Below are 14716 nucleotides of genomic sequence, written 5' to 3' on the forward strand. Positions count from 1 at the left end.
CCTCCCGATTAGCCAATCCGGGCCTGCTTCCGGCCCATTACTTGCTGCAATTTCAAATATTTATTATTTCAGTGTTTATCATTATCCAATCTAATTCTTACTCAACATCTATTTGTTTCTAAATCGTCTTTCATTAAACACTTCATCACTGTCTGACTGTCCTCTATGCTTGCTGGCCACTCCTCTAGCCATCCAGTATAGCTGTCAATCATGACTAGCACATATCTTTTCATTCACCTGTTCTCCCTTATCTAGATAATCAATTATAACCTCACCCTCATTCTTCTCTTGCAGTTTCTGATATCTCTAAATATAATTAAAGTCTATAATTCATATTAGTCTTATTACCATGTGTTATACATTCACCAGTTTACAGTTATTTGAAATGGCTTATTTATTTAGTGATCTGACTTTTCCTAATATTGAGGCATGTCATCTAATCACCTATAATTTTTACTTCCTTTAAATCTATTTCAATGGAAATGTCATAACACCTATTTCATTTTAATCAATTAGGTGTCTATTCTTTTTCTGCAAGTAAAATTTCACCAACATGCTTAATCAACACCACTCTCTCTGATAATTCAAAAATCAATCACTTTACATTTTTTCATCAGTATGACCATATTTCTGCATACACTATTAACCTCAGCTTTAAAATCTATTCTCCTTAATTGCTTCTAAATCATAAATTAAACACAATCTTCCTTTGTTTGTTGCTTTCTTGTAAAATTGTATTAAAATTAAATTAGTCACATCTATGTTTATAACTCAGATAAAATTTAGCTTAAATAAAATGTCTAAAACAGATTCCCTATGAGCTTGTCTAGCTGTTTCTCTTAATTGCTCAACAACATACAACCTCTTCACTACGCTGGCTAATTTTATAATCCTCCATTTAAGTATTTCACTAATAATCAATTAATTTTTGAATTTGACACTACTTTTGATAATTCATTTTCTCAACTATTTATTACTTAGTTTCTTCTAATCATTTTTATGATTTTCTATTGGCTACTAATTAGTTCTACGTCATTTCGGTTCAACTAGTTGCCCATACAATCTTGATATACTTTTATAAGCTAACCAAAACTCACTAAATTTTCTTATTCGTTTCTTTCAGCTGTATTTTGACTTCATCATTAAACTTCTTCACATGGTTACATGTGAAAGAAAATCTGTTTTCTTAAACTCTCTTATTCTGTTTCAATTCTTTTATCAGATTAGAACTATTAATTTTTACCCGATGACGTGATTTCAATTTTTCATGTTTCAATTTCTTCTTTACGCATAAAAAAATTTCTGTTACCAACCTTTTCTAGTTTTTAATATCCCATCTTAATTTAGATGATTCAACATAATATTTAGCTTTTAGTAAATCTTTACTTAAATAATCAATTCCATCAAAATTTATAATTCAAATGACTTCTTCAGTTACCAATAGTTGTTTCTTCTTCTTTAGTCACCACCATACATTGTACTTCCTCCTATATCCTGTTCATGCCCTGTATCAGTAAACCTATGAAAATTTGCAAAAATAGTTAAATATCATTTCAACATTATACATTTAGAGATTCATTGTATATTTTCCTCTAAGCCTTTTTCTTAGTTATTATTTTCATAACAAAACCTTAATAAATTCTGTCTCCTTCATATTACCAGTCATCATATGGTCTCAAATGGTTCTTGACAGCACCCTGCCTCTTACTTTACCCACAAGTTCCTTTTTCTGAGTGTCTGATCTTATGATCATATTTAGCAGTTCGCTGTGGTCCGGTTTGGAGGAGCCCACATTTCTGAGGCAGACTACTGATCTTTCACAGTGCCCCTCAATACTCGGATGCTCTAGGCCTTTCAAGCATCACTGCTCCACTCCACAACCATCTCACTCAACACCTGCCTACCTGTACAGGTGCCTAGTCTTCCGCGACAAAATTCCTGGCTTAGGTCGCTCCTGGTGGCCAACGAGAGTCTTACCCGTCTTTGGAATAATGTCTCATGGAGACCAGTTACTGCTCTTCTCCACTGCACCCTCCTTCTCAGTTTTCCTTCAGAACTTGGTATCTCTGATGTTAGGGAAACATGCACTCAAGAACCATGTGAGCCATTGTGACCACATTCTAGAGTTTAACCAATGAGACAGGTTTTATTAAGTTTAAAATCAATTTGACCTCCAATAATAGTTTTAAGTAAAGTTTGGCATCTTCACTCCCATCCACTCAGCACTATGGTCTGCTTAGTCTGCAGGCAAAGCTGTAGGGCACTATGATGGTGGAGACTAAAAAACAAGACACAGTTGGGTTATTATTCATAAAACACAAATTATGACATGGCCTACCATGTAATAAAATTGTTCAACATTATTGCTCTATCTCAGGGTTCATATTAGGCCTTGACCCCTCATGTTTGTTTAATATATATTTTTATATCTGAAATGCAATGTTTAATTATCGATTTCTTTCTTGGTGTTTATCCTTTTTAAATTTAGAAAAATTAAACTCACTTCATCTTGTTCATCCACATCCACTAAGTGTCCATGATTTTTCTTTGACCCTAGATGATGGCTTAGATAGTCTTATGCAGCTGACTTTCATAGATGAAAACAGCCAGTGTAAGCCATAACAATTTTTTTTTTAATCATTATTATTACTAATATTATTATTCTATTTAGTTTTTTCACCTAAACTCAGTCTTGTCCTCTCACATCAAATCTCAGTTCCTCAAAGTGTTACTTCCTCAAAGTGTTACAAGTGCAACTATTTTTCTAGTTTCTATCTCATCGGTTTAATGTCTCTGTCTTTCTCTCTCTCTATGTATATAATATTTTTCAAATATATTTTAACATATTGTTGGAATTTCTATCTCTATTCCATGCGTGTTCAAGAGAAAAGGTCTGGAGAGGTTTTTCTTCAATGTCAAAAATCGTAACAATTTATTGGATACAAATGAATAATTCGATGACAGAGCTCTGAGTTACATTACCCCAATGCAATACAAGAATTACATTCAAGAGGTTCGCAACAAACATACATTTCCTGACTTCAGCATATATACACAACTGATCTTAACAGGTGGAGTTTTGGTGTAACGTCACTTGTCAGTCATTGTTCAGTCCTCCATTGGCCACACCTTCGACATACTTCCTCTTTTTCTACGAATTCTCTGCCCAACAACAAAGTATACATCTTTCTATGTTTTGTGTTCAGTTTTAACACCTCTCTTCAGACAGGAAGTTTCTGCAGAGCTGAATTTAATTTTGGACCCGCATGTATCTACTTCTGCAAAAATGCTAATTAGTATGCACAGCACTCACCCACAACATTAGAAGTTCAGTTAATATATGACCCTTACATGACCAATACAAATAATTGTTTGATTAAAAGAAAAAGAGACAATAATAATAAAAAACTGATTGCTATTTTACAACACAACCTACCACAACTCTTAACCCAACCTCACAGTAACAAACCTCCATGTGGGTTTCATTGATTCAATGTCTTGTACATGGCACAGAATACAACCTATTGCAGTTTATTAAAATCACACCTACCCCAGCCCTAGGCCCAACCTCACAGTAACCCGCTATGTTTTATTAAATTTTACACCTACCCCAAGCCTAAACACAACCTCAGAGTAACCAGTTTTATTTTTATTTATTTTTATGAATGTCTACTACAGCTACATCAATCGCAAACCCAGCCTACGTGTGGCATAACTGCCGACCCCTTAGAGGTCATCCAGCCAACTTGCAGTGTAATCTCCTCCACTTGTAGGTCTCTGAGCTGCAGCAACACCTAAGTGCTCTGACACAGAGACACAAAAGACTTTTAACCTCCTCTTGGAGAGGAGAGAGTCTCCGACCCTGGATCTCAGGTCTTCTATGGAGAGACTGTCAGGAATCCTGTAAGAACATCCCATTCACACAACCTCTTGCCATAAAAAAACAAAGCAGAATGTGTGGTGAAGGAACTCCGGGTTGACAGGTTTAACTGCATTAAAATGTTTGTAGTAAAACTGTACAGTTTGCTTGGTTGGCTAACATTAATCTTACCAAATAACGTTATAAAACATCTATAACAATCATATAATAATTATGTTGTAGTAATTAAAGTTACTGTAATGGTTATTCATTTAAACCACCTTGTTAAAAAAATACTTACTTTGCAATTGGTTTCCGAATTAATCCGCAACGAAATCTTTTATTACAGTACAAATCATGGATGGTATAAGGGCTCTGATTGGCCATAGCGTTCATTGTAACTCAGAACACGATTGGCTGCCTTAACCAAGAATAGGGTGAATCTTGGCTCCAGCTCACAAAGTGATTGGCCGGTGTGACCAAGAATAACCACGACTTACAGGTGGCAGTAAGAGCTAACCGGCCACTTACTGCCAAGCTTAATAAAAGTCTTCCAGTTGGTGCTGCCCAGGCTAAAGAAAAAAAATATTTAAAAAAAAATTATAAAACGGCCTTGCCAGAAAGTAGCAGAATGTCAATACAAGGCGGTGGCAATGTGCATTGATTTCTGAGTAACTCGTCATTCGGCATGCAGGGCTCCTCACACGTTTACTGGAGCAGGACCAGGTAGGGCCTTCAGTCACCTGCCCCTTGTGCACAAAATAGAACAACAGCACTGTTTTACAACCCCGGGATCGAACCAGGGACCTTTAGATCTTCAGTTTAACGCTCTCCCAACTGAGCTATTTCAGCTGCCTTTTCACAAGAATCCTGCAGCATTCGTGTCTGTGAGACTAAGCAGAATGCTGAAATGCCTCAGAGGCCTTAAAGGGTAAAAGTTTGGCCAGTACAGGGATCGAACCCGCGACCTTGGCGTTATTAGCACCACGCTCTAACCAGCTGAGCTAACCGGCCACTTTCTGCCATGTTTGCTAAAAAGCTCAGAGTAACTGTCATTTTCTTCAAGAGATAAGAATGCTATTCCAGCTTTTTTTGTGCGGTGCTGATAAAAAAACAAGGTCCCACCGAGATTTGAACTCGGATTGCTGGATTCAGAGTCCAGAGTGCTAACCATTACACCATGGAACCTCAAGTCTTCTAGTTGGTGCTGCCCGGGCTAAAGAGACAAAAATGTAAAAAAAAAAAAAAAAAAAAAAAAAAAAAACGGCCTTGCCAGAAAGTAGCAGAATGTCAATACAAGGCAGTGCCAATGTGCATTGATTTCTGAGTAATTCGTCATTCGACATGCAGGGCTCCTCACACGTTTACTGGAGCAGGACCAGGTAGGGCCTTCAAAAGAAAAGCGCACTATTCCAGGCATTTTGACGACTAAACGGCAGGCAGGGCAGAGAGGCCACCACAGAGCAAATGTGATCTTTTTTTTTCTATTTTGACCACTTCGAAATTCGCCCGTTTTTGTTTGCTCTGAGGGGAATTAGCTCAAATGGTAAAGCGCTCGCTTTGCATGCGAGAGGTAGCGGGAACAATGGCTGCATTCTCCACCTCTGTTTTCATGCCTTTTTACATTGGCTTTTATTTAGATCTTCAGTCTAACACACTCCCAACTGAGCTATTTCGTTTGCCCTTTCACAAGTATCCTGCAGCATTCATGTCTGTGAGACTAAGCAGAATCCTGAAATGCTTCTGAAATGCATTGATTTCTGAGTAACTCGTCATTCGGCATGCAGGGCTCCTCACACGTTTACTGGAGCAGGACCAGGTAGGGCCTTCAAAAGAAAAGCGCACTATTCCAGGCAATTTGACAACTAAATGGCAGGTAGGGCAAAGAGGCCACCACAGAGCAAATGTGATCTTTTTTTTCTAATTTGACCATGTCGAAAATCGCCAATTTTTTGATTGCTCTGAGGGGAATTAGCTCAAATGGTAAAGCGCTCGCTTTGGATGCGAGAGATAGTGGGAACAATGCCTGCATTCTCCACCTCTATTTTCATGCCATGTTTTTAAAGCGAAAAGGTTTAAAGTGAAACTCTCCTGATTCAATCATTACCAGAAGCGACGTGACCATCTGTAAGTAAGATAGCTTTTTGGTCAAGTGGAAGCAGTTGGACTTAAGGGTGCAGCAGCTAGGCTTTTTGGGTGACTTTCGGTCACCTAACTCTTGTGCCCAAAACAGAAAAACAACACTATTTTACCAAAGCCTGGATCTAACCAGGGACCTTCAGATCTTCAGTCTAACACTCTCCCAACTGAGCTATTTCAGCTGCCATTTCACGATTTAATATTTCATAGACTAAACGGCGGGCAGGGCAAAGAGACCACCACAGAGCAGATGTGATCTTTTTTTTTTTTTTTGACCACGCCAAAAACTACCAATTTGAATTTTTCTGAGGGGAATTAGCTCAAATGGTAGAGCGCTCGCTTAGCATAGGAAGCGGTCCAATCTTCTCGCTCACTCGCAAGCGAACAAGCCGCAAAAACATGGAAAAATGCGACAAATTTCGCTTGCAGTAGTGTTCGTGGCTTTGTGACTGTGCATAATGTGGTATTTTAGTTGCATATTGCATGTCACTCTAAATGTCATTTTTTGCGTGCTGGATTCGAACACACGATCTGTGTAACACAATATCCAATCAGTGTCGGTTTTAGCGGAGCCAATCAGCTGCGCTCTTATTGAAATTTTACTGACGTAACACAGGCAATTATATTGATATTACTATTATTATGTGGATATTGTTCTTAAAAAGCATATTACGTTAATTAAAAATGAATGCAAATGTTTCAATTAAACATATGTATGCATGTTTATGTATATATAAGTATATTATATATATTTATTTATTAATATATAAATATATACTATACTATATATATATATATATATATATATATATATATATATATATATATATATATATATATTAATATATGTTATATTTCTTTATGTAATAACTTTAAATGAATGCTCACAAAAACAAGTAATATGCAAAATGGTTTATTAAAATGAATACAAATATTAAAATCGCAAAACAATTTAAAAAATATAAAAAACAAAATAAAAACATATCTTAATATATAAACTATATAATATACAATAAATAAAAACAATACAATATATATTTATTTATTGTGCACATATATTAAAACAATATTATATATATATATATATATATATATATATATATATATATATATATATATATATATATATATATTTACTTATTATACACATTATATAAAAACAATACTCTATATATATTTAGTTTTATACACACATTATATTAAACAATAATATAAATACATAATAAAATGCAAGAGTGGGGGCACGTAATATATAAAATATAGTATTTAAGCAATGTATAAAATGTTATTTTTTTTAAAGAAATATAAATATATTTTTACATAAAATGCACACAAATATTAAATAAGTACACACAAGACAAAATAAGAGTGGGCCTATAAGTGCCACTTTAAAATGCTAAATATTAACACACAAAAATTAAATAAAATGAGAGAGAGAGAGTACCCATGTAACATTTACAAAAATATATACAGCAATTTGTCCTTTATTCTGGAGCTGGAGTTTGTCCTTTATTTTGCTGGCGCTGTTCTGCCAACCAGTCCTCTAAGGACAAATCGGATATGGCCAAACTCCTTAGTCTTTGGTTGCCCACATTTGCTGCAAACACTTTTCTTCTTCTGTTCCCGTCTGCGCCTGTTCCTCTGGGTGTAACGGGACACAGGAACAGCAGGCGCAGGTGGAGCAGGTGCAGGTGGAGGAACAGCAGGTGCAGGTGGAGCAGGTGCAGGTGGAGGAACAGCAGGTGCAGGTGGAGCAGGTGCAGGTGGCGGAACAGCAGGTGCAGGTGAAGCTGGGACTGCACTGGATGTTGGTGCAGCAAATGATGGAATCACCATTGACACACTCATGTCTGGGTTAAAAACAAGTGTGCCAAACAATGATCCAGGTCCTGAAATGGGCTGCACAACACCTGGTGCTGTGGGGGGTGGTGCAATGGGGCACACCGTGCTGGGGGTCGGTGGAAAGGAGCATACTGTGGTGGGGGCAGATACAATGAGGCGCACTGTGGTGGGGGCCGGCGCAATAGGGCGCACTGTGGTGGAGGCTGGCGAGATGGGGCGCACTGTGGTGAAGGTCGGTGTGACGGGGCACACCATGGTAGGGGCTAGTGCAATGTGGCAGACTGTGGTGGGGGTTGGCGTGATTGGGCATACCGTCGTGGGGGCCGGTGGAAAGGAGCACACCGTGGTGGCATCCGGCAGGAAGGAGCAAACTGTGGTGGTTGCAGAAGCAGACTTTCGACCAGGTCGAAGAAGAGGTGCCTGTCCTTCTTTATTTGAAGGAAAGACAAACTGGTGTTTGGGGCCTGATGTTGTCGGTGCCTCGTCCAATTTTCCCCTCGGCAAAGGAAGCTACGTATCTGCCACAGCAATTGGATCAAGTGGAGTCAGTCCCTGAGTGAGTACACTCATTTCCTGATCCTTTTGCCTCCGTTGAAACCTGATAATAAATGATATGTATTATTCATTTATATTAATATAGAAGTATTCAGGTAATTTAAAGAAAATAATGTGCTTTGCTTACCACTGAATGAGCGTCTTCTGATTTAGCTCAAAAAGCTGGATCACTGTTTCATCCATCAGCCTGCGACTGCCAAGCACCAGATCCCGGATGTGGTGGTAATCGGTCAGTATTTTAGACCACCTGTGCGTGCGAACACCAGCCTTCTTGGAAGTGGACTTGTGTACGACACACAGCTTTGTACAAATGGCCTCAACCAAGCGGCTGGTGCTAGGCCACTGTGCTGGACCCTCAGGATGTCCAATCAGACAGCGCTTGACACTCTCCACACCTGGAGTGACTCCGGAGCGCTTCGGTGCCTTAAACCGCCCATGTGTCAGCTAAGGCTGATGTCGAGGCTGGTAGTTGATGCGCTGTTTATCAACATCCAGGAGAGCTGTCCACAGCTGGATGGCCTCTGTCACCTGCAGGTCAGTGAGGTAAGGAGCCTAACGAAGACCTACCAAATAAGCAGCCAGATCCTGCACCTTGTCCCACCCAGCAATGCCATCAGGTCCAATGACTACTCCCTGGTAAATACAGAATAAATTTAGTATATGTGGAATAAAAAAAGACTAAATAAAATTAAGTTCTTAATATATCTTACCTAAGCCTCAACAGAGAGACTGTCTCCAGACTTGGATGGCTGTGACGGCACTGAGGGGGCTGGGCTAGGAAGCTGTCCTTCTCCACCAGCTGATGTGGACGGCTCAGCCAGTGATGCTGGGGACTGAGGCAGAGGCGAAGATGAGGGGCTGTTTCTGAGATCACGGCAGGGGTCATCCTCATACAGCACTGGAACTGTGATGTCCTCCATGATGTCCTCCTCAAACCTGTCATCTTGTAGATCCTCGTCATCTACTTCCTCCACCAGCCTGTCTTCCACCTCTGGGTTCTGGCTGTAAAGGTACTCCATTCCCAGCAATTCACCTTAAAAAAAATAAAACAATAAAAAAACATATATTAAATAAAACTAATGATAAAATAAACATTTAGATTACCATTTTGTGTAGTACATTAAAAGCTTAATGAATAACTTCCATAACAACTAATTAATGGATTTCTTGCCTGTATATGCTCCAGGAGGGTGATAGCGGTTATCCCAAGGCTTGCGTCCTGAGACATATCTTTTGGTGGACAATGAGCATTGTGTTTTTCCTCTCTCTCTCCCTGCAGGTAACTGTGTCCACCTGGTAGCAATCATTGGATCTTTCTAGAAATGGCCCATAATGAACGAGTGACTCAGACCCGATAGAGGACTCGAGAGGTGAACGGATCAAATCTTTTTCGGCTCTAAACGCATATGATTGGTTTCTGCCTTTCCGCAATGAAACACACGAAATGTGATGAAGACTTGAAATAACGATACCACCTGCACAAATGTACGCACGCGCAAATTAACAAATCACTCCCTGAGAGGACTTGTAGTTCCCAAATCATATTGAAGATTCGTTTAAAATGAACGAAATGTTCATGATCGACCCATTACTAAACCTGGTTAGATACCTGCTCCAGTCGGGGATTGAACCTTGTGATCTACCCAAAGTGTTATTTATGGACATATTTCTTGAACCAGTACTGTTATATATGCATTGAGTAGTTTCTGGTGGGGAAAAAATACAAAATATAACCTTAATTTCGCTTCTTTCTTTCTCAATTTCTCAAATTTTCTTATTTTTCTTGTGCTTTTTTCTTCCCCTTCCAAAACAGACTATTGTTCCCCAGCTTTAGCGGAGTCAGTAGAGGGTCCAGGGTTCAAGTCCGTGTTCGGGCATGAGAGACTCTTTGTGGAGCCACAGCTTTTGCCGTTGAGCTATCGCTTGCTGAAAGTTTCATCTGAATGCGCAACACGTGTACTAGGCATGAGGACATGGGAGAGCAGGCAGTCTTGTAGTCATGGCTAAGTGGTTAAGGCGATCGACTAGAAATCCGTTGGGGTATTCTCCTGCTGGTTCAAGTCCTGCTAACTATACCCACATCCTGTTCCTTTTTAAAATTGCAGCAGTCATCAATTGTTTGCATTTCCATTGTTTCTTGGGAATAGCGTTGTGCTGGTAGGAGGAGAAAAACAACAGTGTGTTCTCACTGAAGAGAAAGGGGCATATCACATGGAGGAACATACCACACAAGAGCCACAGCGGCTGTCCCGTAGCTCGCTGTGATCGTATAGTGGTTATTACTCTGTGTTGTAGCCGCAGCAACCCCGGTTTGAATCGAGATCATGGCAGGTTTTTCAAGGTGGTATTGGATTTGCACTCTGTGTTGCCATTCGTAATCTCCAGCCACCTTTTAGTGCAGGCTGTGCTAATGGCACGTCCTGAATGTTTACGTTTCCTAAAGTGTGGAAGACTAGGGATTCGATATGAGAAACAGGATCTATGATGCCAGTATGCTGTGTAGATAAGTACTGATCAAGTCACGCTTCTAAGGCATGGAAGGAATCTTTTCAATTGTTGAGTGTCCATTCATTGCCACAACAGCAGAAAGACCTTCTGCAGTTATCATTGATCTATTTAATGTCTCCTACATGACATGGAGTCCAAACTATTGTGTTGTACTGATGTCTACACCTACAACAACCATAAACCCAACCTTAAAGTAACCTGTCGTGTTTTAGCAACATCTACACCAACCATAAGCTTAAACCTCATTTCACAGTAAACTTTAGTGTTCTGTGAAGGTCTGCGCCGACCACAACCCTAAAGATTGCCTACTTGTAAATTACTGTTGTGGAGCCTGGATAGCTCAGTCGGTAGAACATCTGACTTTTAATCTAAGGGTCGAGGGTTCAAGACCCTGTTTGGGTGTGTAAGGCTCATTTTGTGGAGCCACAGCTTTTTTGCCGTTGAGCTATCGCTTGATGAAAGTTTCATCTGGATGCACAATACATGTACTACACATCAAGACATGGCAGCTCAGGCAGTCTTGTAGTCATGGCTGAGTGGTTAAGGCGTTCGACTTGAAATACGTTGGGGTATTCTCCCGCAGGTTCAAGTCCTGCCAACTATACCCACATCCTGTTACTTTTTAAAATTGCAGCAGTCATCAATTGTTTGCATTTCCATTGTTTCTTGGGAAAAGCGTTGTGCTGGTAGGAGGAGAAAAACAACAGAGTGTTCTCACTGAAGAGAAAGGGGCTTATCACAGGGAGGAACATACCACACATAGGTCACAACGGCTGTTTCATAGCTCGCCGTGATCGTATAGTGGTTAGTACTCTGCGTTGTGGCCGCAGCAACCCCGGTTCGAATCCGGGTCACGGCAGGTTTTTCAAGGTGACATTGGTGTCGCACTCTGTGTTGCCATCCGTTATCTCCAGCCTTCTTTTAGTGCAGGCTGTGCTAATGGCACGTCCTGAATGTTTACGTTTCCTAAAGTGTGGAAGACTAGGGATATGATATAAGAGAAATAGGATCTTTGATGCCAGCATGCTGTGTAGATAAGTACTGATCAAGTCACGCTTCTAAGGCATGGAAGGAATCTTTTCAATTGTTGAGTGTCCATTCATTGCCACAACACCATAAAGACATTCTGCAGTTATCATTGATCTATATAATGTCTCCTACATGACATGAAGTCCAAACTATTGTGTTGTACTGATGTCTACACCTACAAAAACCATAAACCCAACCTCAAAGTAACCTGTCGTGTTTTAGCAACATCCACACCAACAATAAGCTTAAAACCCCATCTCACGGTAAACTTTAGTGTACTGTAAAGGTCTGCGCCGACCACAACCCAAACCTTGCCTACTTGTTAATTACTGTTGTGGAGCCCGGATAGCTCAGTCGGTAGAGCATCAGACTTTTAATCTGAGGGTCCAGGGTTCAAGTCCCTGTTCGGGCGTGTGATGCTCATTTTGTGGAGCCACAGCTTTTGCCGTTGAGCTATCGCTTGATGTAAGTTTCATCTGGATGCACAATATGTGTACTAGGCATAAAGAAATGGCAGTTCAGGCAGTCTTGTAGTCGTGGCCGAGTGGTTAAGGCGATGGACTAGAAATCCATTGGGGTACTCCGCAGGTTCGAATCCTACCGACTACGTTCTCCCCTTTTTAAAATTGCAGCAGTCGTCAATTGTTTGCATTTCCATTGTTTCTTGGGAAAAGCGTTGTGCTGGTAGGAGGAGAAAAACAACAGAGTGTTCTCACTGAAGAGAAAGGGGCTTATCACAGGGAGGAACATACCACACAAGGGTCACAACGGCTGTCTCGTAGCTTGCCGTGATCGTATAGTGGTTAGAACTTTGCGTTGTGGCCGCAGCATCCCCGGGTTGAACGGGATCATGTCGTGAATTCGACTTTTCATCAATTAGAAATTATCAGACCGGAGGTTTTGAATATCAGAAAATGGACTTTATTCTCCATAATAAAGCCGAGAAAGAGCAGAGCAGAGCAGACCCCAGAGCATTCTGAAGTCTCTCCGGGACACCTTCTAAAGTATCTGTGTTCTCCATAATCTTTATACAGGTAATTATGACACACCCCTTTGTGTCTCTTTTTAACTCTTGACCATTTTTGAATAGGTTTTCTAGTCTAAGGGGTCCTGCTATTCTTGGCTCTCAGCCCACCAGCTCATGTCAACAGAGATGTTACAGGTCTATGTCAGCTAAGTATAGATACAACTTATGCAAAGAAACTAAGGGTTTACATACATTGTTATGATAGGATAATAACTTGATAATATGTTACTCATTCTAACTTCTGCCACATATAGCTTCATACAAGTATTTAACATATATAATCAGTGCTTTACATATTCAGTTATTCTACACAATCAGCCATTCAGTAATAGCCTTCTCCTAGTGTTGCTTCTGTGCAGGCATACTCATATTACACAGTATTTTTAACACATGCTGGCATGTTTGCTGCAAACACTACATACATTTTGTGAAGAGAAAATTAACTGCTTTACACTTAGAAAATACTTCACACTGAGAGAATAGAAATCTTCTTCAATCCCTCCTCTTAAGACTTTAGTCTTAATATTATTGTCTTTTAACCCAAAGTGCAATTTCATAATCCAGTTCTCTTAATTACCTCTATCTAGTGACTGATATAAGCCACATAGCTGTTATCAATTGACTAGATTATGCCACTGTACTTTGACAGAAGTCCAGCCAAACATCTCCCCTCTCTTTTGATTTGAATGAAGTAAAAGACTGTACTCTGTTTTTTTCTCTTAACACATCAAAGACAACAATGTTTTAAGCATAAGTATTCAGTTGGTTCAGTCCTAGCTGCTGGTTTTCACACTCATGTAGAATATACTGAAGTGATATTATATATAGGTACCATTAAAGCAATATGCAAATAAATTCAATATGCAAACATAAAAAGCATCAAATGTTGATCTTGATCTTTGCTCATCCTTGTTTCTCTTCTTCTAAGCTACCAGCATCTTCACTTGACTTTAATAGATGTTAATGGAGATGTGTGGTTAAGAGTCTGAGTTTTGAAATCTGCAGTTGTGCAATTATCATCCCTTGACTTGTGGCACTTCTGTATGTGGTATTCAGGCATATTATCAGAATCACTCTTTACTTTGTTCTGATTAACTTCTCCTTCCACACGTTACACTTAGTAGTTTAGAGCTTTGGAATATTCAGGCTCCTCTGTTTCCGGTCAGCTTTCCCTTGCTGGAGTTGTTTCCTTTCGCTCCTTTGAGGCATTGGTACCCCATTAATGGCATCCACTTTGGCAGCTGTTGGATTTGCCCTCATCCAGATATGGTCCTTTCCTCCTGAGCTCTCTCCTTTTTCCAGAACATCCACAGATAGACTCGATCAGCTGGACCAATTGGACCTTGTATCACTGCTCTCTCACATGGCTCCTTTCTGGTTTCCTGCACAGATATCGCTTTGCACATGGCAATTAATTGTTTCTTTATTTAAGTCCCTACTGCATTAGACATCCTTGCAAACCATTCCAAGAGGTTATGTGCAAGGTTATAGGTGAGATTATATGCAAGGTTTTATGCAAAGTTTCATGTGGTTTCTTGCAAGGGTTGACCCAATAGTAGTTCATGTGATGCAGTGTTAGATGCCTGTTTCTGTCAGTTTCCATGCCATCATTCACCAATGCACTTGTTAACACATTAAACTCATTAAGTTTATTATTTTCACATCTTTCACTGAGCGTTGGCCTTGATGGATCATCTTCATCTCTTTCAGCCATTTCTGGTAATTGAGCATAACTCTCTCTTTTGCTTTATTCAAAA

General features: G+C 39.7%; 1 protein-coding gene and 6 non-coding genes across 8 annotated transcripts in view; 3 read left to right on the forward strand and 4 right to left on the reverse strand.

Moving 5' to 3' along the window:
- Positions 1–14716, reverse strand: part of LOC103910934 (uncharacterized) — a 151101-nt gene that overhangs the window by 27182 nt on the left and 109203 nt on the right. The gene's annotated exons all lie outside the window — the stretch shown is intronic.
- Positions 4639–4709, reverse strand: trnaf-gaa (transfer RNA phenylalanine (anticodon GAA)). The gene has a single exon. It is a non-coding gene; the product is annotated as a tRNA-Phe (tRNA).
- On the reverse strand, positions 4800–4873 carry trnai-aau (transfer RNA isoleucine (anticodon AAU)). The gene has a single exon. It is a non-coding gene; the product is annotated as a tRNA-Ile (tRNA).
- Positions 4976–5047, reverse strand: trnaq-cug (transfer RNA glutamine (anticodon CUG)). Its single transcript has one exon. It is a non-coding gene; the product is annotated as a tRNA-Gln (tRNA).
- Positions 11691–11762, forward strand: trnah-gug (transfer RNA histidin (anticodon GUG)). The gene has a single exon. It is a non-coding gene; the product is annotated as a tRNA-His (tRNA).
- trnak-uuu (transfer RNA lysine (anticodon UUU)) lies at positions 12272–12344 on the forward strand. Its single transcript has one exon. It is a non-coding gene; the product is annotated as a tRNA-Lys (tRNA).
- Positions 12463–12541, forward strand: trnas-aga (transfer RNA serine (anticodon AGA)). Its single transcript has one exon. It is a non-coding gene; the product is annotated as a tRNA-Ser (tRNA).

This window comes from Danio rerio, chromosome 4, assembly GCF_049306965.1.
Source record: "Danio rerio strain Tuebingen ecotype United States chromosome 4, GRCz12tu, whole genome shotgun sequence".
NCBI lineage: Eukaryota > Metazoa > Chordata > Actinopteri > Cypriniformes > Danionidae > Danio > Danio rerio.